This window comes from Globicephala melas, chromosome 6 (assembly GCF_963455315.2).
Source record: "Globicephala melas chromosome 6, mGloMel1.2, whole genome shotgun sequence".
Classification (NCBI taxonomy): Eukaryota; Metazoa; Chordata; class Mammalia; order Artiodactyla; family Delphinidae; genus Globicephala; species Globicephala melas.
In genome coordinates, this window is record NC_083319.1 from 74,656,901 (window position 1) to 74,680,338 (window position 23,438).

Consider the following 23,438-nt stretch of genomic DNA (forward strand, 5'->3'; position numbering starts at 1 on the left):
GAAAACAGTCAGAGATGTCACTGTCATCCACGAACGGCTCTCTCCCTGCGAGGTCTTTACATCTCTCTACTTATGACAAAGAGAAACGCAAATTATGACCACTATTATTCAACGTCAGTCAACAAGGAGGGCAGAACACGTGGACCACTAGCTAAATCTGCTTTAAAGATGTTTGGCTCTGCCTTTAACTTGTGCACTGTATTATCTATTTTACAGTCAAAAGTAAATTGAAATGCTCAAAATATTGATGTAACATCACGTCCATTATTTGAATTAGGTACAAGGGCTCATTGGGTGGATCAATTCATTATATTTACATTGTTATTAAAACTATTACCCAAATCTAAATGCTCTTGAGACCCACAATGTATTTCTCCTTGCATAGAACACCCCACTCCTTCAAAACACCACCTTTTCTGCGCTCACTTCCGCAGCACATATACTGAAATCAGAACGGTACAGAAAAGATTAACATGGCCCCCGCACAGGATGACATGAAAATTCGTGAATCACTCTCTATCTTTTAAATTTAAAAAAATAACAAACTTTATTAATTTTTTAAAAAGCCTTTTTGAAGAGTGACCTCCTTTTCTGCAGTGCTCTAGCTGGCTATCAGCTTCCATCTTGCCAACTGTTTTAGTCAATGGAGTCAGATTGACAAGAGAAGTACAAGTTGAGGCCCATGCTTCCTCCACCCAGAGTGGGACTTGGAGTTGGGAACCTACTGCAGCCGGATGATCTTTCTAAAATGTGAATCTGTTCACGAGGCGCCTCTGTGTAACACCATTCAGCGATTTCCTATTGCCCTTCAGATAAAATCACATTCCTGCTGTGTGACTACAGGCTAGTTATTAAACCTCTCTCTGTCTCAATTTCCTCTTCTATAAAAATGGTGATAATAATCGTGAAGAAAATGTATGTGAAGCCCTTAGAACAAAGTTAATCAATGCTCAATATTATTATTATTGATGGTATCTAACCAGCCCTGTTTCTTCTCTGTTCCCCTGGACTCTCTTGAAGCCACACTCAGCGATGAGTTCCGGAACTCTCCCATGATCTTTCTAGCCCTTATGCCTTGGCCTGTGTAGTTTTTTTTTTTTTTTTTTCCTGTTGCTAACACCCTCTGCCTCCTCTTGGCCCTTAGCCAGTTTCACTCCTATTAATTTATAAACTGTCAGCTTAAACGCATATTATCAAGGTTTGCTTCCCCCAATATATGCATGAATTGCATACTTCCTCTACTATAATATGCACGATACATTACTATAACATCTTGCTTCACTGAAATGTTCATAAAGGACCCAAGATTAGATTTTCCTTGCTCACCACTGTATTTCTCAGTAGCAAGCAAAGTACTCAGGGCGGACCGGATTATAATGCAACAGAAAAAGAAATCCTAGCAAATTACAAAGACAAAAGACTAGTCCTTTTTTGTGTGTGTGGTGAAGGAAAGTGCAGTGTTTATTGTAAGGTACCATACAAGGAGTCTGGGACAGCTAGAGCTCAAAAAGCCCAAACTCCCAGATGGCTTTGGGCAAAGCCTTTATTTTTAAGATTAATCCTTGATCACACTACAATAATCACAGGACAGCTCCACAGTGTTTTCACGCCAAGTCCCATGTCACCCCAGACCTTATGACATTGCTTATCTCAGGGTAGAGAGAAACGGAACCCAGTAATTGTTCACTTCCTCTCTTAAAACTTCCATTCAGAAGTGGCACATCTAACTCCTCCTCACATTAATTGGCCAAGGCAAGTCACATGGAAAAGCCTGATGTCGATCAGGTGAGAAATCCTTATGCAGAAAGGATGCTACCGAGAGGGAAACTACAATATTTAGTGATCTGTAATAGATACAACAGATCTCAATAAGTGTTATTTAATAAAATATTTCTTTGCTGCAAGTTGACAAACACAAACCCCACACCAATTAAAATCTGACCAGAAACTTCTCTGCTATTCAAAGAGATATCCATTTTGGAAATTTTTGACATTTTTCACAAAGTCATGATTTCTGCCACAGGCACCAGTTGCATGTCTGTGTGGTCACAGTTTACAAACCACACCGGTATGGATCCCACTGTGAGTAAAGAATAACAATTAGGTTCAACAACAACAACAAAAATCTTCATGGTTTGATTACTTACTCCATGCAATATGAATATGGACATGTGAGGTTATAGCCAGTCTAATAGAAATATATAGCAAAAAGGGAACCTTCAAAATCATTTTCTCTGATCTCTCGGAGGAGACCCAAAAAAGCAAAGTGACTTGCCAAGTGCAAACATCTAAATAGTAACAGAGTTGGGACTAAAATGTTAATCACCAATTTTAAAGCAAGTGCTCTTTCAATTATAGTGTAACCTTCCCATAAGGAATGTCACATAATGTGAATGACTGGAAGAGATCACCCTTTAACAGATGAGGAAACTGAAACCCAGGGAGGTAAAGGGACTTTCTCAAAGCTATCCACAGTGTGGTTCCATCTTGCTTGGCCACATAAGACCTTAGGGAAACATAAGTTGTTTCAGCATCTAGGATAGTACCTGCTCTTCACTGAGGGCTCAAAGAAATATATGTTGAAGTGAATTGATCTGAACTGAATTGAATGAATTGAATTGAGCTGAAATGACACAAAATGTAGAGATGCATTTTTTTCCCCATTACATAGCTTTTGTTTCCATTTCCTCTGGAGTTTAAGACTTGTCAGTCCATCAAGTTACACACCAACAACTGTGACTTTGTTAGTTTCTCCTTTATAATATCCTTGTTCACTGTTCCTTCTACATTTTTAACTGCCATCCTCTTTTGAGCAGAAACAAATATCTAGAAATCTTGTCATCTCAAGACATTTACCAAACAACATAGGATCTGGAAAGCAAAAACACCAGTGACAAGGGCCCTTGAAAGATCATTAGACAAAGAACTTTATTCCCTCTGAGCTAAGAGGTCACCTAAAAAAGTGACATAACCCAGATGCTCCTAAGCCACAGGAACAAATGCCATTAAGTTGCTGTCTCCTGACAAACGAGTGATACGTACGAAGAATAAGAATTAAATTTAGAGAGAGAACACAGATTCTGGCTGGGCTCCAGGGATGAGGGATATTAAATAAGAAAGAAACAATAGTGCTGTCAAGTCTGATTGTTTAAAACATAAAACTCTTTCCATATGGCTTGAGATGAATAGAGTTGCACGGTATTGGGATGCTCTGTAGAGTCACACAAAGACAGAACAGTATATACCATTTGGGTTGAAAATCTTGACTCTGCTTTCTTTTTCTTCTTCTTATGACCCACCCAGGCACATAGATATTTGAAAATAACAATAGGAAAAGCATATTATGAAGCCTCTTTACTGTATCACAGATTTGATTATAGTGTAAAAAATTGATGGGCTTTGTAGTGAGAGAGAATTTGGTTCCAACCCTGAAAATACTCCTTCTTACTGGTTGACATAAGCCTCAACTTTCTCACCTGTACGTAGAGGCTATATTTTTATGGCATATGGATGTGCTAAGGATTAAGTGGGATAACAGATATAAAGTGACTGTCATTTAGTAAGCATTTATTACAATGTACTTTCTTTAGTTTTTCCTTTAAACACATGAAGATGCAATCATCCACATAGCAGCTCCATATAAATCTGTGATGAGATGAGAGAAATTTTTTCTCACAGACAACAAATTGAGATGCCTGTATTTTATGCCTTCAATTAATTAACATAGATTTACTGAGAACTACTAATAGACAAAACTCTCTGGTAGTACTATAAAGGTTACCAAGTTTTACTGCACAGGATCTATAAAATTAAAGCATTTGTTGAAGTCCTTTTTCATCAGTTATGATAATATGTAATCAAGATTATCTGGCCTCTTAAGTATTTGTTTTTCTTTAGGGGGTGTATGTGTTCAGTATAAAAAAATAATAAAAAACAAACCACTCAGACTCAAGCTAGAATCTATGGGGTTTATTTCATACCCCATTGAAACATACCAGATTGTTTAGAAATTATTTGTTTCCAACCAATTTTGTGTTACAGGTATATACCTATACCTTTGTCTGTATCCATATATCTTCTTGTAATTATGGCAGAAAGAGCATTATGCTGTGGGTTTAAGCCCTGCCTATCCATATTCTAGCGGGAATAAGAATTGCCATTGTGTTTCTTTCTGGAATCTCGATTTCCTCATTGTAAAATCAGATTTCCTAAATGGATGATTTCTGAAGTCACTCCCACATACAAAAGTTAACATATAGATACTTATGACTCTTTACTAATATGTGTGTGTGCATTTATGAAGAATATGTTTGTTTCCCAAAACACAACTCTATAGAAATTTCATGGAGATAGATACCATGATATGAATGCAGTTTCACATTATACCAAGTTTCAATGAATAGAAGGTTCTCAGAAGACTTTCAAAGTGCTGTTTCCTTCAGTACCTCCTGGAACGGTCCAGAGATGGAGTCGAGGGTAATACCAGAGCTCTTCTCCTTTGCCCTCTTGGGGCTACTACACAACAGAGGAATGATCATAGGCCAGATGGACACACAGTTTGGGGAGGTTTAATTGATCTCATGATGCCTTACCTATGGTTCCAATTAAAACCCTTGAGCCCCATCTCATGAGTAACAGGGACAGGAAAAATAAAAAACACTTTGGTAGGATCAGGGGAGGTACAGTGTGCATTTCCCCCATACATTCGGCCCCGGGAAGGCTGCTGGGCTCCCAGGCCAGGTCCCCCACCCTCTGAGACCCCCTCCAGCTGTGGCAGTCCTAGGGGCATAGGAGGGAGTCAGGGGGAGAAGAGGAGAGGCAGACAGGGATGGGCCCTCTGGGATCAGAGGATCGGGGGGAGCACATCTAGCGTTTCCCCTGCCCACTCGGGCCCAGTGAGCCTGTGGGGACCTGGACCTGGTCCTCCACCCCCCAAGGCCACAGGCACACCTGGGCCCCTTCTGCTGTGTTGAGTCTAAGACCCACCCCCACGCCCCCCAGGGCCTTTTCCAGCCCTGTGGGTCCTAGGCATAGGCCCCGCCCACCACCCAAACCCTGTCCCTGCCTAAGCCCCACTCCCCACAGCCAAGGCCTTTTCCAGTTTTTTTTTTTCCTCCTCTTTTTTACTATTGTGGTTCTGTTTTACCTCCGATTGTTGTTTCATCAATATTTTTACTTTTTTATTCTTTCTAACACATCTGTTAGTTTTCTGATCTAATTTTATTTTTTACTCTTACTTATTGTTCTGCTCCTTTATTTCTTTTTTCTTTTTTTTTTTTTTTTTGCCACCCCCTGTGGCTTGCATGATCTTGGTTCGACAGAGCTCCTGCAGTTGGAGCTCTGAATCGGAACCACTGGACTAACAGAGAACCTCAGACCCCAGGGAATATTCATCCGAGTGAGGTCTCACAGGAGTCCTCATCTTGGCACCAAGATCCAACTCTACCCAACAGTCTACAAACTCCAGTGCTGGAAGCCTCAGGCCAAACAACAAGTAAGACAGGAACACAATCACACCCATCAAAAAAAAAAAAAAAAAGAGATGACAAAAAAATATATCACAGATGAAGGAGCAAGGTAAAAACCTACAAGACCAAATAAATGAAGAGGAAATAGGCAACTAACTTGAAAACAAATTCAGAGAAATGATAGTAAAGATGATCCAGAATCTTGGAAATAGAATGGAGGCATGGATTGAGAAAATAAAAGAAACATTTAAAAAAGATCTAGAAGAACTAAAGAACAAACAAACAGAAACGAACAACACAATAACTGGAATGAAAAATACACTAGAAGGAATCAATAACAGAATGACTGAGGGAGAAAATGAATAAGTGAACTGGAAGACAGAATGGTGGAAATAATTGCCGAGGAGCAGAATAAAGATAAAAGAATGAAAAGAATTGAAGACAATGTCAGAGACTTCTGGGACAACACTAAATGCACCAACATTCGAATTATAGGAGTCCCAGAAAAAGAAGAGAAAAAGAAAGGGTCTGAGAACATATTTGAAGAGGTTATAGTGGAAAATTCCCTAACAAGGGAAAGGAAATAGTCACCTGAGTCCAGGAAGTGCAGAGAGTCCCATACAAGATAAACCCTAGGAGAAAAACATCAAGACACATATTAATCAAACAAACAAAAATTGAATTCAAAGAAAAAATATTAAAAGCACCAAGGGAAAAGCAAAAAATAAAATACAAAGGAATCCCCATAATGTTACCAGCTGATTTTTCAGTGGAAACTCTGCAGGCCAGAAGGGAGTGGCAGGATATACTGAAAGTGATGAAAGAGAAAAACCTACAACCAAGATTACCCTACCAATCAAGGATCTCATTCAGATTCGACGGAGAAATCAAAATCTTTTCAGACAAGCAAAAACTAAGAGAATTCAACACCACCAAACCAGCCTTACAACAAATGCTAAAGGAAATTCTCTAAGCGGGAAACACAAGAGAAGAAAAAGACCCACAAAAACAAACTCAAAACAATAAAGAAAATGGTAATAGGAACATACATATCGATAATAACCTTGAATGTAAATGGATTAAATTTACAGCCAAAAGACACAGGCTCACTGAATGTACACAAAAACAAGACCCATATATATGCTGCCTGCAAGAGACCCACTTCAGACCTAGGGACACATACAGACTGAAAGTGAAGGGATGGAAAAAGATATTCCATGCAAATGGAAATCAAAAGAAAGCTGGAGTAGCAATACTCATATCAAATAAAATAGACTTTAAAATAAAGACTGTTACAAGAGATAAGGAAGGACACTACATAGTGATGAAGGGATCAATCCAAGAAGAAGGTATAACAATTATAAATATTTATGCACCCAACATAGGAGCACCTCAATACATAAGGCAAATGCTAAGAGTCATGAAAGGGGAAATCAACAGTAACACAATAATAGTAGGGTACTTTAACACCCCATGTACACCAATGGACAGATCATCCAAACAGAAAATAAATAAGGAAACACAAGCTTTAAATGACACAACAGACCAGATAGTTTTAATTGATATTTATAGAACATTCCACCCAAAAGTGGCAGAATACACTTTTTTCTCAAGTGCACATGGAATATTTTCCAGGATAGATCACATCTTGGGTCCCAAATCAAGCCTCAGAAAATTTAAGAAAATTGAAATTGTATCAAGCATCTTTTCTAACCACAGTGCTATGAGATTGGATATCAATTACAGGAAAAAAAAATTGTAAAAAAACACAAATACATGGAGGCCAAACAGTGTGCTGCTAAATAGCAAAGATATCACTGAAGAAATCAAAGGAGAAACAAAAAAATACATAGAAACAAATGACAAACGAAAACACAATGACCCAAAACCTATCGGACACAGCAAAAGCAGTTCTAACAGGGAAATTTATAGCAATTCAATCCCACCTCAAGAAACAAGAAATAATCTCAACTAAACAATCTAACCTTACACCTAAAGCAACTAGAGAAAGAAGAACAGAGAAAACCCAGTCAGTAAACAGAAAGAAATCATAAAGATCAGAGGAGAAATAAATGAAATAGAAACGAAGAGAACAATAGCAAAGATCAATAAAATTAAAAGTTGGTTCTTTGAGAAGATAAACAAAATTGATTAACCTTTAGCCTCATCAAGAGAAAAAGGGACTCATCAAGATAAAACGGGAGAGGACACAAATCAATAAAATTAGAAATGAAAAAAGAGAAATCACAACTGACACTGCAGAAATACAAAAGATTATCAGAGACTACTTCAAACAACTATATGCCAATAAAATGCACAGCCACAAAGAAATGGACAAATTCCTGGAAAGGTACAATTTTCCAAGACTGAACCAGGAAAAATTTTAAAATATAAACATACCTATCACAAGTATTGAAATTGAAACTGTGATTAAGGATCTTCCAACAAACAAAAGCCCAGGACTAGATGGCTTCACAGGTGAATTCTATCAAACATTTAGGGAAAAGCTAACTTCCTTCCTTCTCAAACCCTTCCAAAAAATTGCAGAGGAAGGAACATTCCCATATTCATTCTATGAAACCACCATTACCCTGATACCAAAACCAGAAAAAGATTTCAGAAGAAAAGAAAATTATAGACTAGTATCACTGATGAACATAGATGCAAAAATCCTCAACAAAATACTAGCAAACAGAATTGCTAGCAAAATACTAGCAAACATTAAAAGGATCATATCACATGATCAAGTGGGATTTATCCCAGGAATGCAAGGATTCTTTAATATATGCAAGTCAAGGAATAAAAACAATACGATCATCCCAATAGATGCAGGAAAAGCTTTTGACAAAATTCAACACCCATTTATGATAAAAACTCTCCAGAAAACGGGCATAGAGGGAAACTACCTCAACATAATAAAGACCATATATGACAAACCCACAGCAACCATCATACTTAAAGGTGAAAAACTGAAAGCATTTCCACTAAGATCAGGAACAAGACAAGGATGTCCACTCTCACCATGGTTATTCAACATAGTTTTGGAAGTCCTAGCCACAGCAATCAGAGAAGAAAAAGAAATAAAAGGAATATAAATTAGAAACAAAGAAGTAAAACTGTCACTGTTTGCAGATGACACGATACTATCCATAGAGAATCGTAAAGGTGCCACTAGAAAACTACTAGAGCTAATCAATGAATTTGGTAAGGTTGCAGGATACAAAATTAATGCACAGAAATCTCTGGCATTCCTATACACTAACAACAAAAAATCAGAAAGAGAAATTGGACACAATCCCATTTATCACTGCAACAAAAATAATAAAATACCTAGGAATAAACCTGCCTAAGAGGCAAAAGACTTAAACTCAGAAAACTATAAAACACTGATACAAGAAATCAAAGGTGACATAAACGGATGGAGAAATATACCATGTTCTTGGATTGGAAGAATCAATATTGTGAAAATGACTATACTACCCAAAGCAATCTACAGGTTCAGTGCAATCCCTATCAAACTACCAATGGCATTCTTCACAGAATTAGAAGAAACAATTTTACAATTTGTATGAAAATAGAAAAGACCCTGAAAAGCCAAAGCAATCTTGAGAAAGAAAAACGGAGCTGGAGGAATCAGGCTCCTCAACTTCAAACTATACCGCAAAACTACAGTAATCAAGACAGTATGCTACTGGCACAAAAACAGAAATATAGATCAATGGAACAGGACATAAAGCCCAGAGATAAACCCATGCACGTATTGTCAACTAATCTATGACAAAGGAGGCAAGAATATACAATGGAGAAAAGACAGCCTCTTCAATAAGTGGTGCTGGGAAAACTGGACAGCTACATGTAAAAGAATGAAATTAGAACACTACCTAATACCATACACAAAAATAAACTCCAAATGAATTAAAGACCTAAATGTAAGACCAGACACTATAAAACTCTTAGAGTAAAATGTAGGAAATACACTGTTTGATGTAAACCACAGCAAGACCTTTTCTTAGAGTAATGAAAATAAAAATAAACAAATGCAACCTAATGAAACTTAAAAGCTTTTGCACAGCAAAGGAAACCATAATCACGGTGAAAAGACACCCTCAGAATGAGAGGAAATATTTGCAAATGAAGCAATGGACAAAGGGTTAATCTCCAAAATATACAAATAGCTCATGGAGCTCAATAACAAAAAAACAAACAACCCAGTTAAAAAGTGGGTGGGGGCTTCCCTGGTGGCGCAGTGGTTGAGAGTCTGCCTGCCAATGCAGGGGACACTGGTTCATGCCCCGGTCTCGGAAGATCCCACATGGCGCGGAGCGGCTGGGCCCGTGAGCCATGTGGAGAGGCCACAACAGTGAGAGGCCCGCATACCGCAAAAAAAAAAAAAAAAAAAAAAAAAAAAATGGGTGGAAGACCTAAGTAGACACTTCACCAAAGAAGACATACAGATGGCCAAGCAGCACATGAAAAGATGCTCAACATCACTAAACATTAGAGAAATCAAAACTACAATGCGGTATAACCTCACACTGGTCAGAATGGCCATCATCAGAAAATCTACAAACAGTAAATGCTGCGGAGGGTGTGGAGAAAAGGGAATGCTCTTGCACTGTTGGTGGGAATGTAAATTGATACATCCACTATGGAGAACAGTATGGTGATTCCTTAAAAAACTAAAAATAGAACTACCTTATGACCCATTAGTTCCACTACTGGGCATATACCTTGAGAAAACCATAATTCAAAGAGTCATGTATCACAATGTTCACTGCAGCACTGTTTACAATAGCCAGGACATGGAAGCAACCTAAGTGTCCATCGACAGACGAACAGATAAAGAAGATGCGGGGTATATATATACAATGGAATATTACTCAGCCATAAAAAGGAATGAAATTGGGTCATTTGTAGAGATGTGGATGGACCTAGAGTCTGTCATACAGACCTAGAGTCTGTGATACAGAGTGAAGTAAGCCAGAAAGAAAAGAACAAATACTGTATATTATAATGCATATATATGGAATCTAGAAAAATCGTACAGATGAACCTATTTGTAGGGCAGGAATAGAGATGTAGACGTAAAGAATGGATATGTAGACACAGGGCGGGAAGGGGAGGGTGGGATGAACTGAGAGAGTAGCACTGACATATATACACTACCATGTGTAAAAAAGATAGCTAGTGGGAACCTGCTGTATAGCACAGGGAGCACAGCTCAGTGCTCTGTGATGACCTAGATGGGTGGGAGGGAGGTCCAAGAGGGAGGAAATATAGGTGTACATATAGCTGATTCACTTCATTGTACAGCATAAACTAACACAACACTATAAAGCAATTTTACTCCAATTAAAAGAAAATTAAAAAAATAAAATTATCCAATGAGGAAACTAAAAAAAAAAAAAGATTTTATGAAGAGGCACTGCCCAATGTTACAATATTTTTGACTGTTATCTCCCAATTCCTCCCTGAACTCATCACTAAAGTAACCTGAATTCCATTGAAAACAACTAGAATCGGTAACACCAGAACCAGGAGAGGGAGGTTTGTGAAATTTGCATTGTCAGGGGTCTGATTTTCTTTATGAGTTTCTACCACTGCAAAACCATTCAGAAGCCCTACATATTTCACATTTCTAACTATTTCAAATTCCTGATGCGTGTATTTTATTTTCTTATGTATTATTTTTAAGAACCAATATCCATACATCAAAATTCTTTTTTCACATAGATTTTATAATAAAATTTTTTTTAAATACTTGATTTTCCTGTCCCATAACCATTGCAGTCTAATGCAGAAATCTGCCTTGATAGAAGGAAAAATACAGAATAAAAAGAAACGTTATTTTCCATCATAAAAATTTTAACTTGGAGAAGAAAATGGGCAATTACATAAACAAGTCAATTCGGCCTCAGGGAATGTGTAACTCACATAGATTTCTGGTTGAAACCCAGCTGAAAAGGGAGAAGAAACAGATATTAAACGTTTCTGCATAATTCATCCCAATTCTGTATGAATATTAAGCCTCTATGTGATTAATATTAGGTTCTTGCTTTATTAACATTCATTGACCTCTTTAATGAATGATCCACCCAACACCAACTGACTCAGAATATCTAAAAATGGCGATAGCTTCATGTTTATTTAAAAATAGAATTTGAAAGTTACAGAGGTGATTCTGATGCAGGCGGCACTCAAAAAAGAGCCCTGTGTGTATCAGTGGTGCACTAGTCCTCTCTTAGGTGGAACACTTTTCTTGGGTATTTTCAGACCGTGTTTCTCTAGCTCATTTAGTGATATTGCTTCACACATTTGTAACGCACTTAGGTTCTTTTGTCATAGACTGCAATCCACCCTATGATCCTCTGACTTCCTAAATGATTTTCTCAAATTTAAGAAATATATACATTAAGGCTCATTCTCTGTGCTGTAAATTTCTACGGGCTTTTGACAAATGTACAGTCCATCATTACAGGGTCATACAGAATGGTTCTGGCTGGACTTAGAATATTGTGCTCTTGTGTCATGCAATTGCTTTAGTGGATGCAATGTCCTCCCCATGCCTGCTTTGCTCAATCTAATTGTCATTAGACCTAGAGCAAATACCAAGTATTAATTTTGGAAGTTGACTGTAACTGAATACTTGTACGGGCCTTTCTCTGGGTATATAACACTCCAACTTGTCCTTTAGCATGTGGTGTAATGGGATGCTGCCCTCCAGGTAAAACATCAAATGAAGCCCCTGTGCTTGAGACCTGAGGAAGAATTAAAACCATGTTCACATTTATGGTACCTAATAAATAGCAAACAGAATAAAAATGTTAAAAAGATAGCAACAAGGGCTTCATTTGAAAGATATTTTTTCCTTCAGCTTAATATATATTCCTATGCTATTGTTGCTTATTCTTGAGAAAATTTACAGATAAAAGATTTAAAAATATGTTCAGGAGAAATTTAGGTTCATATACTTGTAAGCAGTACACTTGCTTTGATGACAAAAATTATCATCATCCCTCTGTTGCTGTGTTTCCCTCAATACAGGTCACTAACAATAAATTAGTTGACCTTATGGTTAGGGTTCCCAGATTCATTATATCAGCAGAATTAGAGAGAAGATTACAAAAGTCCCTGGAAAGGAGACCTCACATTTCCTTGCAAGTACAGATACCTTACAAATTAGTCTAGGAGCTCATAACCTTGAACTTGGGAAAGAGAATAGGCAGAAATCAATACTGAATATGTAAAGGTAACAATGTTTGGGAGAAAAACTTAGTCTCACAGCAAATTCCTGAATCCGAACAGAGAAGGATATATATCTCTGAGGAAAACACTTTATCCATCACTCAGGAATCACCAGTATATGAGGTTTTAAAAATGCCGAGTTTCTTTTCTTTGAATTAGGAAAACGTCTATTTTACTAAACCATGCTCACCCAGAAGTAAATTTGTCTAAATCTACATTTTCCTGTGAAGGTTAATCTCTGCCACTCAACCATGCACCTTGCAAAGTTAAGCCCAAGACAGAGCATTCTTTGAAGAGAAGATAAAGGCTTGGAAATATCAAGAGAGATTATTCAACTGAGAGGAGAAAATCAGTAAATCTTTTATAATGTGAATTTTGCTTTGACGAATTCTTAAAAGAGCCATTTGTACCTCTTCATTTAGACCCTCCATTGATTAATGGAAACGAAAAACTAATTCTCTCCCTTCCCGCCTGCGCTGCTTTGGAGGCTCCGAAGAGAGTCAACAAAGGACAGTGGGGCCCTCGAGTTCTTTGTCCGCAATAACTGAGCATCTTGGGTTGGAAGAAAAGGGAATGTTGATCTCCTGGGCTTGTTTAGCTTTGCTTTTTTAATTGCTAAATGCCAGCCTGGGAATTCTGCCTAAAATGGTAATAAGTTGCATTTACACTGCACCTTTCATCCGGAAGGCACATGCTTCCCTCGGTTCTGAAACACAGCCATCCTGGAGCTGAAAAGCAGTAACTGTTTTAATGTTGAACGTTTATTCAGTGCCATGATTACACAAGGTGGAAGAAATTGTTTGAAACAGAACCAGAATATTGCAGTAACAAAGACTGTGGGCTGCGGGTTTTGAAAATACACTAGATGCGGTCTGTCTTGTGCTTCCCTTTGCAAACTGAGTATAGACCACTTTTGAATCCTGGGATTCTGAAGATGCCCACTTTTGTGTTCCCTAGCTTGGGTTCAACATATTTTGCAAAAAAAAAATCAGGAGGAATGAATTGATATTAAGTCATTTCTTTTAGGAAAATCTGATATTTAGAATGAACACCAAGAAAAATGATGGTGAAAAAGAATTCTCTCATTTTACCCCTCCTGAAGGCATTTCTATCTCTGAAAAGAGCAGGTAAAGAAAAACAGGACGGCAAAGACTCACTCAGGAACTCCTGAACATGTGTCTCATAGCTGATTCCTCTTCTGCTAGCCCAAGAGACAGGCATGACATCTGTCACTGGGACTAAAAAATTATTAGGTCAGAAACTTAGTCTGGCTCATTGCTATTATCCCCAGGAACCAGACAGTACCTGGAGATAATAGATCCTCAATAAATGCTTGTTAAATAAATGAAAGATTGGTCTTCTTGCTCTGAAAACATGCGGGCCAAGGCCTGCGAAGTTTTCAGCTACTGCTTGAGTAGAGATCTGTTTTTACCTGAACAGCAAGGGAAGGAAAAAAAAAATAATGACAAGGGTAGTAAGAAAGTATGAAGGGCTGATTTGTGAGATGTTGAAAACAAGTGTTCATGTGCCCTCCAAGTACCAGACCCCTCCCAGTTTATTGCTGTCAGTAATCATATTTCATTACAGTGCTCCACAGAAAAATAACTGAAGACTTATGAGACATTTACATCTGTGCCTAAAATGAGGTTATGCTGTCCTTTCCTGCGAGCAGGTTTTGAAAAGGGAACAGACGAGGGAAAACAGTTTGTCAAATAATATCCAGTCCAGGGGCTTAGGAGTCTGGATTCCAGGTCCTGCCAACACTGGCTGGATGTGTGAGATTTCCAAGCCCCTCATTCTTTCTTGGACTCAGCTTCCTCATCTGTAAAGTGAGAAGCATGGATCCAATTGACCTCGGTGATCTCAGTGAGAGTCCATAGATCAGCCATTTGGCCTTTTACGGCCCTAGAATCTAAATATGGAATCTAGGTTAACATTATCTACTTCTTTTTCCCTTAAGTAGCTTTGGCATCGCACAGGTACACACATCTCAGTAAATGACCATCTACTCACTCTCTTGTTGCTTGAGCACCTTGGGAAACCCTACCTGGTCTAGAGAGATGACTAGACCAGACAAAATGTCCTAAAATAAAGACCAGCATTTTCATCTTGCCTATTTTATACTTGAGGCAACTGTGTCTCAGAGAGGTTAAGTGACTAGCATAAGTTGTCCAGCCAGCAAGAGAAAAAAACAATGTTACTTAAACTCAGGCCTCTGGGATCCCAGTTGAGGTTTCCCACACCACTTCTCCCTATATCTTTACAGCTGAGTAAGTTTTAAAACCGTTTCTGGGGTTGATTAAAGTCTTCTTTTTTCTTTAAGTAAAATTTCCCAGTTTTACTGGGGACACTGAAAGTACTACAGGGAAGATATTTTCTGACTTTAATGAGCAAAGAAATCCCTCCTGAAGCTCGTTAAAACCTGTCTACACTACCTGCACCAGAATCATTACTGATGTAAGACATTCAAAGTCTGGAATTATGCTGTTATCTCATAAAATACATAATTTGAGCCAATCCTGACAAATATTGGTATCCCTTTATTCAAGCATAGCTTTCAACTTCCAGAGAGCTAATAAATTGGATTCTAACAGTCTTCAGAGAATATGCAATAAGATAAAAACATCTTCCAAAAATTTACAGTATATCTTAGGACGAGTTGAAACGTCAGCCACCATTGCAGATGCATTTACGGGATTTTTAGAGTAGCACACTTCATCATAAACAGCTCTGTGATTCAGTATAGCATTAATAATGGAAAGAACAACCTTTAAAATAAAGTAAATGCATTTGGAACAGTTACTGAGGTGATATCTGTCTCCAAAATCTCAGTTAATAACTTGCGAGTTGATATGATATATTCCTTAGCCTATCCTGTCGGGAAAGATTTATCTTTTGTGTTAAACTTCAAGCTGAAAAATTAAAATAAAACTTGATATCTCTGCAGTAAACTGCCTTCCTGCATTTCCTTCCTCTTTTTAATTTCTATTATTACCAACTTTAGAATTGTTTCTTTGACCCTATGCAATATTTCAATAAGTGGTTGAGATGCTAGATGACTGCTAAAACAAAGTTGTAAATAAACTATGCCTATGCACGTACATATACATCTCAAGGTGTTAATCAAAAAGGACATAAATCATGAATGCATTTTGCCTTCATACAAATGAAAGTTACAACCACGTGTCCAATGTATTTTAGTCCTATTACTTTTCTTTACAGCTGCTGTCTCAAACTGTTTCAGAGGCCATGAGTTCATTTGAATTTTCTTGCCTAGTACCCAGTAAGTCTCCCTTTATGCCTCCATGCTCCCAAGGCACTGCTCCATGCATATGTGTCGTGTAAAGAGAAATGCTGAAATACGGAAACGAGAATCTGTTTTTTCATTTTCTCTTCCCCCTTCTCCTCCCATTTTTTTCATTTTCCCCTCTTTTCCCTTCCCTCTCCTTCCTCCCATCTCCACTCCCCTCTCTTCCACCTACCCCACCTCTCACCTTCCAGCTTCTCACTCCTTGAATGACTTCTTTCTTTTCTCCCCAACATACCTAAGTGAGCAGTCGGAAGAGCTGAAGGGAAAAAAAGGTGTTGAACATCCGTGACCCTCTCATCCAACACTAAATTAACAGCCTGTAAAAGAATTCACAGTGACGCTAACAGAGCTCCCTGAAGGGAAAAAAATTATTTTCCTTTATTAATATAGTTGCCAACCAATAAAGTCTGAGTGTATCAAGATGAATCCCACATTGGCCAACAAAACCTATATACAAAACATGGTTGAATAAACTTGACCCTGCTTGCTTTCCACACACTGCTCATTAGCAGGAAAAGGCGAACAACAGAAGGATCCTTTGGGCACTGTGCTGAGGTAATTTTATAAATGCCACAGTCATGTTTTAATACAATACCAAGATACGGCACTTACAAGGCTACATTTTCCAGATCTCATCAGAATGAAAATAGAAGCTTAAAATTCTAGAAGACTACTAAAAAGACAGACTTCAATACCATGCCATATTTTAAAAAAAGAAGAAGAAAGGCATTTTTCTAAAGGCTAATAAAGAAATTTTTTTTTAAAAATTGACAAATCAATAAAAATATATTCCATTTCCATTCTACTACTACTAATATTCAAATTATAAAACTAAAGTCTATCCTTTTCATGCGTTTTCCTTATATCCAGTGATATGCCTCACCTGTCTGTCAAACAGATGAGAAAAGAAATATCTAACAGCCCTCCAGGTCAGCTAATTATCTAAGAATTGGACATACCAGAACTGTCAAATCCCCATTGTTTTTTTTTTTTTCTTCTTTTCTTCCCCAAGACATGTTGGATGGGCGGGGGAGGGCGGGGGGGGGGCGGGGGGCGGGGGGGCAGGGCTGGTGCAGGGAGGAGGGGGACTGGAATTCCCACAAGAATTTCTCTCATAAATAGGACATTAAAAATATCTGAAAAGGGAAAAGTAAAGCAGTGTTTTGATGTGGAATCTTGCAGCAGCTTACAAACCACACACATGTGGTAAATAAAAGATGCAGTGGTTTATCTTCCATTCAAACCACTCCTTTTGAACAAAAATATACAAAGTCATTATCATCATCAACAACAAATACTTATGAAGTCCCCTATTATGAACACACCCATCTCATTCAGGATCAAATGAGTTATGGCACACAGGTGCTCTGAGACCTGACCTCACCTGCCTCACTCACATACCCCTTGCTCCACCAACAGCAATTTTCCAAACAGCCCCTGCCTCAGTGAATTTCCACAGTCAGCGCCCTTCGTTGAAAAAGCCTGTCTTCAGTTCCCCACTTGCCTAAATCCTATTCAACCATCTAGATTCAAGTCACACCCCACTTCCTTTAAGGATTCTTTCCTGATTTTAACATCTAAGTTACTCTCACTATTCTGATTATTAAGGGCACACTTTGTCCCTAACTAAGAACTTATTATTGCATTTTCCAGCTCAGTCCTTAGAAAATGGAAGATGCCACAAGATTCTCCTTCAAGGAGCTTCAATCACCTTGGGGATGGAAAACTCACCAAAGAAAACCACACAGGGCTATACTTAAGGGTACAAGGCAGAATGTAAGCAGAGTTCAGAGTAAGAAGAAACAGAATAAGTTTAGGAAATAGGAGCAGACAGCATGTTCAGTGAGAGTCATTTAATGTTCAAAGGGCACCTATAAGGTATCATCAAGAATGTGGTTCCTTGACTCTTGCACTGTTGCTGGGAAAGTAAATTGATACAGCCACTATGGAGAACAGTATGGAGGTTCCTTAAAAAACTAAAAATAGAATTTCCATATGACCCAGCAATCCCACTACTGGGCATATACCCTGAGAAAACCATAAGTCAAAGACACATGCACCCCAATGTTCATTGCAGCACTGTTTACAATAGCCAGGACACGGAAACAACCTAAATGCCCATCGACGAATGGATAAAGAAGATGTGGTACATACGTACAATGGAATATTACTCAGCCATAAAAAGAAACGAAATTGGGTCATTTGTAGAGATGTGGATGGACCTAGAGACTGTCATACAGATTGAAGTAAGTCAGAAAGAGAAAAACAAATATCGTATATTAATGCATATATGTGGAACCTAGAAAAATGGTACAGATGAACTAGTTTGCAAGGCAGAAATAGAGACACATGTAGAGAACGAACATATGGACACCAAGGGGGGAAAGTGGTGGTGGGGGGGGATGAACTGGGAGACTGGGATTGACATATATACACTAATATGTATAAAATAGATAACTAATAAGAACCTGTTGTATAAAAAATTAAATTAAATTAAAAAATTAAAATTAAGAGAAAAAGAATGTGGTTCCTTGAGGGTCACTCAGATTGGAAAGCCTTTTCCACAAATATGATAAACTCTACTACAGAAGAGCAAGTGAATACCTCTAAGTAAAAATTAAGCTTTTTATTACTTTATGCCTTCATGTGACGTCTTTGGGGAAAATATTGAACTTGTCTGTTAAAAAAATGCATAAATAACAACAAACATACAAACAAATAGCCTTACAATGAAGTTTACTGTTAAAAGTGTTTCTAAAACTAAGAGAATTCACTGTGGAATTGGAAAATACCACGATGCTTTAGAGATCAATTAATTAGTCCTCAGCACCTCATCAATCCTAGTTATTCAAGATTTAACCAGGAGTAATGGGAATAAATTAGGAAGAAAATTTATGCTGAATATCAGGAACATTTTCTTAACCATTAAATCAATTAGACAATAGAATTTAAAATTAGATATTTAATGTGAAAGATGGAACCAGGAAAGAGAAAATACAATATCAAGAATAAATGAGAAATCGTAGTTTTAAAAGGTTCTCCATTATCATTAGCCCATCCTTCTGTGTTTGGAAAGAATGATACTTTGGATTCCTATTCAGATCACTGTATATTCTAAACATTTCAAAAGTTCAGAATATACTTACTAAAATAAAGAAGTTAAATTTATCCAAGACCAGCAAATTCTGCTGTAGAAATCTTACTAAACCCCAGAAAATTTGGACATCCTTTTTGAATATCTACTGAGAATATCAGAAAGTCAGCAACTATTCTTTGCATATTGCTCTGGAATATAATCTTCCAAAAACAGTCAAAAGACACCATGCAGGCTATCAGAATATTCCAATTCTGGGCTATATATAATGAAATCCAACAGAGCTTGGAAAGTAACGAAGAGGAGAAAACTTACTTCAAGCAACATGGGGGAAGAGACACGATGGCCAACCCTTCCAACTGAAAGTAATTAAAATACTGAATAAAATATGCTACTAAGAGTATGGTTCTAAAAATGCACCAATACGTTAGCAAGTTATGCTCAGAGGCCAAAAACTAGGCAAAATTAGGAAGTCAGGCAGAGAAGTAGAGCTCTGAGCACGTTTGCTGCAAGCAAACTTGAGCTTTAGTTTTACACCAATGAAGGGCACAGAGGACAACGAGATCATGGTCCACCCAAGGTGGGCAGTCTAATAGAAGACTCCTCTGCATGAAGTTGCAATTCCAAAGGCATCTGACCTTAGTATAAAGGCAAACCAAAAATAAACCTAGTCAAGTGAATGCAAGGATAATTGTTTATCTCAAATTTGATACTGATTGAGAGGGAGATTTCCTTCAGAATTTATAAACATAAACTAATCCTCATGAAGTTTTGCCTTAATTTACATTACCTGAGTGACATTAAGAAACTAAACAAGGGCTTCCCTGGTGGCGCAGTGGTTGAGAGTCTGCCTGTTGATGCAGGGGACATGGGTTTGTGCCCTGGTCCGTGAAGATCCCACATGCTGCGGAGCGGCTGGGCCCGTGAGCCATGGCCACTAAGCCTGCATGTCTGGAGCCTGTGCTCCGCAACGGGAGAGGCCACAACAGTGAGAGGCCCATGTACCGCAAAAAAAAAAAAAAAAAACTAAACAAAACCGAGAACTTAGTTTAAAGTAGTTCTGGGCTAAAAGTGCCCCCTGGCATCTGACAGAATCAAATGTATATTTTCTCTGAAAGAGCATGCCCCATATATGTCCTCAAAGAATTCCTACTAATTAAGTTCTAGGAAAAATAATGTTGCATAAAAAAACCAACCAAACAAAATACAGACTTGGGCAAGACACCTTGAGTGACATATAGAAGAACAATAGTCAGAAAATTCAGACCAGAAAAATCTTCAGATAGTGGAGTTATCAGACATAAAATATGAAATTAATGTATTTGATGTATTTTTAAAGTAAGAGGTTAAAAATATGAAGAGAGAAAAAGGAAGCATGTTAAAAACAAAGATATTCAGAAATGAAAAATATAATCATTCCCATTAATAACTCAGTGAATAGGTTTCACTGCTGTGGTAGCCAGCCTTTGAAATGGCCCTAAATAATCCTTCCTGGTAGTCACACCCTTGTATGGTACATTCCTACAATGTACCAGAGTTGGTTTCTGTGACCAACAGAATATGGTGCAAGAGACGGTGCGCACTTCTGAGTTTAGGTTTTAAAAGGTGCTGTGCCAGATGTGCAGCGCTCAAGGCCACGAGCACACAGTTCCCTTGCAGAGAGGCCTCAGGAAAGAATCTTGGTCAAGGTCAGTAACAGTGGAGCTAAGGACACCTCAGGAGCACCCCAGAACTCAGAGGAGTAAACACTCCTGCTAAGACAGATGACACAATTTGTATCACAAAACACTGTGCTGGCCAAGCATTCATGACTGTGTGTTCTCTGTGGGTGATGATAGCTCATAAGGAAGATAATCCAGAGTTCCTTTTTTTTTTTTAATGCTGTGGCTTCTATTTTCTGTGTGTGTGTGTGTGTGTGTGTGTGTGTGTGTGTCTCACACATCACTATCATCATCACCATAATCATCTCTCATCACTCTAGAAGAAGCCAACCTGCCAAAAAATGAGGAAGCCTCCTGCCAACAGCCCCATAAGCAAGCCTGGAAGTAGGTCCTCCCGCACGCTCACGTGACTGCAACACTAGCTTGCAGACTGAATATAATTTCATGAGAGACCCTGAGCCAAACCACACACCTGAACTGTTCCTGGACTCCTGTTTCGCAGAAATTCTGAGAGATGATACACGTTATTTTATATTGCTACGTCTTACAGTAATTGGTTACATAGCAATGGATAACTAATGTATAACTTAGACATAGCTGAAAATAGAATGAACTAGAAGACAGAGAAAAAATTTCAGAATATTGGACATAAAGACAGAGACATGGAAAGTTGGAAAGAGAAGAAACACTGAGGATAGATTCAGATGGTGTAATAGATATCTAAATCAAGTTCCAGAGGAAAGAGAGAGAATGTACTAAGAAGTGTATGGTTGGGCTTCCCTGGTGGCGCAGTGGTTGAGAGTCTGCCTGCCGATGCAGGGGACACGGGGTCGTGTCCCGGTCCGGGAGGATCGCACATGCCGCAGAGCGGCTAGGCCTGTGAGCCATGGCCGCTGAGCCTGCACGTCCGGAGCCTGTGCTTGCGGGAGAGGCCAAAACAGTGAGAGGCCCGCATACCGCAAAAAATAAATAAATAAATAAAAAATATATGGTTATACTTTTTAAGAATGGATGAGGTGATCAAACCACAGACTCAAGAAGGTCAACAAATCCTAAGCAGAATAAATAACAAGAAAACCATACCTAGACATATCAAGATTTAATTGAAAACACCAAAGATAATAAATATTATAAACAGAAAAAGAAGAGAGACAGTTTGCCAATGAAAGAGCAAGAGATGAAACCCAACAGCAACAGTGACACCAGACAACAGTAAAATCCCAAAAGAAGTACTTCAGGCAGAAGTAAAGTGACCCCAGATGAAAATTCTGAGATTCAAGAAGGAATGATGGACAAAGGCAGAAATGAATATATGGGATAATCTAAAGAGACACAGACTGTATAAAACAAAAATAATAATGGCTTGTGTGGTTAGGATAAAAGATATGGCACTAATATTTATGGCAGCAATAGCATAGAAGTCAAAAGAGGTTATGAGGGAGGAAGGTGATGGGAGTTAAAGTGTGGAATGGTCTTTATATTATTTGGGAGAAGGTAGAAATATTGAGTTACTTTAGTCTTTGAAAAGTAATCATAGTGAAATTTATATGATAGCAACTAAATGAACAGAAATATAGTGAATAACCTTTACACCAATAGTGTAGAGAGGATAAAAAAGGAATGAGAAGAAAAATAATCAATCCAGAAGAAGTAAAGAAGAGGGAGAAAAAGAAACATAAATGAGACAAGCAGTCTTCAAAATAAATTGCTAGAAAAAATATTCAACATATCAGTAATTACAATAAATGTAAATGGATTTAATGTTCTAATTAGCAAAACTGTCAAACGGATTGTTTGAGCTGGTTGTATTCTGTTGATAAGACACATAACCAAAGTACATGCCCCAGTAAGATTGAAAGTAAAAAGATATGAAACTAAACCGAAAGAGAGTTGGTATACCCATACCAATATCAGAAAAAGTAGACCTCAAACAAAAAGCATTGCTACAGATAAAAGTATGTAGCCATGGGGGCGGAGTCAAGATGGCGGTGTGGGAAGATGCGGAGTTAGCATCTCCCCACAACTAGGGCACCTGCTGGTAGCTGGTGGGGAACTCTGAGCCCCAAGGAGATGGGAGGAATCCCAGAGCAAAGGGGTAGGATGTAGGGGAACCAAGTTGGGAGGAGAAGTGGAGGCCAGACAAGATCGGTGCCCCTGAATCTGGGGAGATTAGGAGAGGCAGGTGGGAGGGACTCTCCAGGAAGAGCGGGAGAGGAGCAGAGGGCGATCGCCTGGCCCACTCGGCTGAGGAGCCTGCTGAGCTCCCAAGCCAGTTCCTCCCCCTCCAAACCCCCATCCAGGCTACATGGGTCTTTGAGGACATAGGAGGGAGGCTGGGGAGATCAGGAGAGGCAGGAGGGAGAGGCCTTCTGGGAGGAGTGGGAAAAGAACCGAGGGCAATGGCCCCGCCCACTCGGCCCCGGGAGCCTGCTGAGCTCCCAAGCCCATCCCCTGCACTCAAAAGCCCCCTCCAAGTCACAGGTCCTTGGGGGAATAGGAAGGAGGCCAAGGGGACAACAGGAGAGGCAGGCAGGAGGGACCCTTGGGGAGGAGTAGGAGAGGAGAGAAAGGCATTTGCCCTGCCCACTCAAGCCCAGGAAGCCTGCTGGGCTCCCAGGTGTGGTCTCCTGCCCTCTGACATCAGGGGTGGGGGCACGCCT

General features: G+C 38.8%; 1 non-coding gene across 1 annotated transcript; it reads left to right on the forward strand.

Moving 5' to 3' along the window:
* Positions 1–418: 418 nt before the first annotated feature.
* LOC115839036 (U6 spliceosomal RNA) lies at positions 419–524 on the forward strand. Its single transcript, XR_004033893.1, has one exon. It is a non-coding gene; the product is annotated as a U6 spliceosomal RNA (small nuclear RNA).
* The last annotated feature ends 22,914 nt before the right edge of the window (positions 525–23,438 follow it).